This window comes from Gossypium raimondii, chromosome 6, assembly GCF_025698545.1.
Source record: "Gossypium raimondii isolate GPD5lz chromosome 6, ASM2569854v1, whole genome shotgun sequence".
Lineage (NCBI taxonomy): Eukaryota > Viridiplantae > Streptophyta > Magnoliopsida > Malvales > Malvaceae > Gossypium > Gossypium raimondii.
The window spans coordinates 45,494,510-45,499,842 of record NC_068570.1 but is presented as its reverse complement, the minus strand read 5'-3'; the positions used below and the strand labels follow the sequence as shown (position 1 = coordinate 45,499,842).

At 31.4% G+C, this 5,333-nt stretch overlaps 1 non-coding gene across 1 annotated transcript; it reads left to right on the top strand.

Moving 5' to 3' along the window:
• The first annotated feature begins 3,933 nt into the window (after nucleotides 1-3,933).
• On the top strand, nucleotides 3,934-4,038 carry LOC128042152 (small nucleolar RNA R71). Its single transcript, XR_008197358.1, has one exon. It is a non-coding gene; the product is annotated as a small nucleolar RNA R71 (small nucleolar RNA).
• The last annotated feature ends 1,295 nt before the right edge of the window (nucleotides 4,039-5,333 follow it).

Here is a 5,333-nt window from a genome sequence, read left to right as displayed (position 1 = left end):
GATTTTATAAGTTGTATTACATAATCATCAACCTTTTCTTAAGTCGATGAACCATTCCATTTACTTACTTTCCACCTCATTTACTTACTTACTTTCCATTCCATTTGCTTAGCATAAACTTAAATAAAATTAGCAGTTCATGAATTAATGTATCTATCCATGACATAGGTAAATTCATCCATAGCATAAGTAGATTTCTCACATATAAGTACCTTATTTAACTCATCAATCCTTTTATATCATCAAATTACATCTCAATATGATCTTATCGTTTCATTACCTTTTCTTACCTGTTTCATTTGCATGATGTAAGACATAAGCATAAACATCAACAATAACCACAAGTTTAAGCCTAAACATCATCATCAATACACAAGTTAGTGCATTTATACATAACTCTTTTGGGATCAACCATATGATAAGCCATTTCATAAGAAAATATATCTTTTGACTCATACAACCTTTTCATGAACATAGGCATATTTACATTTGGAAACTTACCATTTCAAAGTATATCATTGAGATTAATCATGATATAATCCAACCATAAGCTTGGCACAAGCCTAAGCACCAACAACAACACATGTTAGCATATTCAAACATAATCTACATGAATTTAACATGGGTAAGCCATTACACATGAACATAATTCATTTGAAATAATCATTTCCCTTAACATATCATACTTTCAATGAAACTTACCATTTCAACCCTTTTCATAAATACATGACATAGTTCCTTTTGTACACTTATAATTCCTTTTGTACACTTACCATTCCTTTCTTTTCATACCAGTTGAATAGTTTAGAATATCATCGGATACATAGGATAGCTCACACGAAGTGTGCTAAATATATAACCATAACCTTTCCTTTCCATTACATCATTGCTCACATGAGCTGTGGAGTACCTGCAACAAATGCAAGACATCAGCCATGAATAGGACATTGAAGACCAACACTCGAAACATGAAAACCCTAATGACATTTCATTTGTATCCTATATATTCTTGGGGTTCAATTGGGGCTCAATAACTGTCAATTTGTCATAATGTAGACATAATCATATATATATATTGATTCATTTACATTAAAACAACACATTAAACATTTAATTTAATCAACATTTAAGTGATTATAGTTCATACAAACTTACCCGACTAAAACAACATATTATATATATTGATTCATTTACATTAAAACAACACATTAAACATTTAATTTAATCAACATTTAAGTGATTATAGTTCATACAAACTTACGACTAAATTGCAAAGAATGACTAAGTATAGGGCTATTTGGTAAATTTTCTCTCCTCGATTTTTGACTCATTCTTGATCTAAATTAATAATATAATTCAATTCATTAATTTATATAGAAATACAAATTCATTTTATGCAATTTAGTTCTTTTTGAAATTTTTATAAAATTGCCCTCAACTTTTCATTTTTACTCAATTTAGTCCATATGTCCTAATCATGAAAATAAACAAATTTTTTGAAAATTCATACTTTGCTGAATGTTAATAGCATCCATTACAACCCACATTTGTAGCAATTTTACACCAAATCCTTGTATTTTTACTATATTAACAATTTAATCCCTAATCATTAAATTCATCAAAATTACTTAACAAAATACTTAAATAACAACTAATACCTCAAATTCATCATTTAACATCTAAAATAAAAAATATTCATCAATGGTAACATTCAAAATCTTTAACAGTTTCACAAACGAAGGGACGAACTAACTGGACCTAGTTGCAATGATCTCAAAAACATAAAAATGATTAGAAACGGGCCTCAAAATCTGCCACATGCATTGAAAATAAATTGTCCGAATCTCCCTTCTCCAAAAATGGAGTTCTTCACGTCGAAGAAGAAGAACACAAACAAATTTATGTTGTTTTTCTTTTTTTTCCCCCTTAATTAATACTTATTATTTACCTTCTTAACATTAAAATATACCATTTAAACCAATAAAATTAGTCACCAACCACCCACTAGGTTATATAATGGTTTATTTTCCATTTTAGTCTATTTAATTACCTTACCTTATCTATTGATACCTTTAATTAATAGAATTCAACTTTTGCATCTTTTACAATTTAATCCTTTTCAATTAATTAACCATTTAAACGTCAAAATTTCTTGATGAAACTTTAATACGACCTTAATAACACTCCATAAATATTTATAAAAATATTTACAGCTTGATTTATAGAAACGAGGTCTCGATACCTCATTTTCTAAACCCACTTGACTTTAGGGTCATACCACTTGAACCTAATTGTTCTTCCATTTAACTAAGAATTAAAAAAAATCAAAATTTATCATTACACCATATATTATTCGTAAATATTGGATTCACACGTAGTATTTGTGGCCTCGAAACCACTATTCTAACACAACTAAAAAACGGGCTGTTAGAATGTCCCAAGACGATGATGGGCAAACCTCACTTAATGTGGATTTAGACAAATCTAAATCGTAAACATAGTAGTAAAGAATAGTCTTTGTGGTGGAATTTGAAAGGGATGCCTTTGTGGCAAATTCTGAATGGGTCGCCTTAGTGATGTGCTCCATCTGATCGCAAGTATGTTGTATTTTGGTAAGTTTATGTGGCGTGAACTGTCAAGAATATTTGGTAAGCTATGGATCTAAATGGTTGTCTCTATGTTAAGAAATGAGTATGTTCTAGTAGTTCTATAATATGTATAACCAATATAAGGTGTTAATATGTTCTGGAATAAGAATTGAATAAAGTCTTAAGGGTTTTCCATAAAAAAAAGAAATGTGTATCTGTATGTCAGGAAGGGTATCTGTTCTGATGATTTGTAAGTATGAAAGGTAAGGGGTCTTTCATCTTCTTCTAAATTTTTTCTAAATCTGAGTCAATGCTATTTTAAATTATGAGATTCTGTTAAGGCATGGTATGGAGATCATCTGGATGTTATACGCATTAAATTATTAGTATGGATATGCATACAGAACTGGGTCACGGTATGTCTGTATGTGAACTATTGCAAGAAATTATGTCTAAGTATCCGCCATATATATGAATCCGCCCAAGATAATATTAGTGAGCAATTTTTTGAGATAAGAGTATGGGATAATGTATAGATTGGTGGATGTTGTTTCTAAGGACGTAATCTGTTAAGTAAGTATTGTGGGACAATAGATTCATGGAATGATTAGAAAGATTCCTCTGTTAAACAGGTAAGAAATATTAAGTATGATAAGTGTATGATAACTGGAGTATAAAGAAATGATAAGGCTATATGGTATTAGCCGAAGGAAATGACACAGAGTAATAGTTCACTCATAGCAACTTCTACAAGATTACAAAGCTTCTATCAAAGTATGGTCACTGAGCTCACTAAGTACTTTTGTACTTACAAGATTTGTTATTTCTTTTCAGGAATTGAGAAGAGACTTCGCCTGGAGGAACAATGCTAGGAGTACACCAAGTTTGTGGCAGAGTGGGCTATTATGTATGCAGTGGATTTGTGGCGTAGTCTTGAATATGCCCTTCGAGTCTTTCTAAAAATAACTTTCTATCTTGTAAAGATCTGTAACAAATACGTTGTAATAAGCTATTTATCATATATTTTATTTTAAATTTTCAAATTTTAAGTTTTCATTTTTGAACTTCAAATTATAGGTTCAAAATAAATGAGAAAATGTAAACTATTTTTGTTAAATGTTTTATATCGTTTAGTAACACCAGAGATCCGGTCCCAATGAATCGAGTCGGGTTGAGGGCATTACACTTTCATTGGGACACATGTATAAATTAATGACCATATCTTCTATGATTTTATCGTTCATATGTATAAAACATGAGAGATCCACTAGATGATCCATCTAGATTAGATCTAATGCATCCATTATCACCATTATAGAATATTTGGATCTGGAGCCACGTTTGCAGTCTATGGTGTGGGCACTTCTTTAGCATTAACTTGAAATGCTCTCATGCCTCATATATATACTCACCTTCGTATTTTTGAAATTTGTGATTTCTCGCCTTAACTAAATGGCTCGACTAATCGGGAAAAATTTATTGCGCAATTTTTCCGCTAAATCATTCACTGGAGTTAAGAATCCTAGTTCTAACAAGTCCAACCAATTAGTTGCATTATTGCATAGTGAGAATGGGAATAATCGGAGACGCAAGACATAATTGGATACCCCATTGTACTTGAAGGTATCATAGAGTCGAAGGAACCGCTTCAACTGCTAATTTGAGTCTTCACCCATGTTCATTTAGAAATGTAGTGTGTCTTGGATCATCTGTATAGCGACCGATTTTGGTTCGAAATTATTTGCGTTGATTGCTAGTCGTTCTATCCTTCCTTACACTGCGTCTAGTGTAGGTAAGACGTACTCATGCAAGGTCCGCTGAGCCATTAGGACTTCTTCTTGATTATTTCCTTGTTGCTCTTGTGGCTCTTTCAACAACGGATTTTCTCAGGATAAATTTATAACCGCAGGTGGATCGTTATTCATTGTGGGACGGTTACGCCTAAAAAATTGCTTCGAATTTGGGTATGGTTCGATTGGAGTGCCAAAGCTTCGGGTCATATATGACCTAAAAAATTAAAATGAAAATGAAAATAATTAAACAAAAAAAATTAAAATTGTATCTACAGGTTGTAACGTTCCTACTTATCTTGTTGATTGTAAAAAAAATTGTTTTCAATATTTAATGTCGAAACCTGCTCGACAACGGCACCAAGAACTTGACCGCCTATAAATGCACTATTTTTTATAGTTTAAATATAACACCTAAATATATAAGAATCAAGAAAAACAGTGTTTGCAAGTGCACAGATCAAATTGTACTATAGTTGTACAATGAAATACATGAAGTATTTCGAGGATTGCACCAAAGGGAGGATGGAATAAATAATGAAAATACTTTTACAGTAACAAGTCCAAGTCACTTTAGGGTTTGTAACTAACTTCAGATTAGGGTTTTAGAGTGTATTAGTTATCAATTACTAATTTTACCTCTCGGCCTCTAATTAATTATCGATTGCTTGATATTCTCTTATCTCTCGACCTCACTTTCTCAAGTCGAGTAAATTATGATTTTCTCGGTTCAACATATCTTTTGACCTCGTCTAGCATATGATAACTTATTATGGTTGTCAAGCCTTATAGTTTAAGAACACATAATTTATACCAAGTAATCCTTCTCGAGAAACCCCAAATCCTTCATTAATAACATCATTATCCAATCGTTAATCTCCCCTAAAGGATTTAGCAGCTCATTTTATTCATAATCTCAACTCCAATTGAATAAAACATGTAAGAAACACAATTG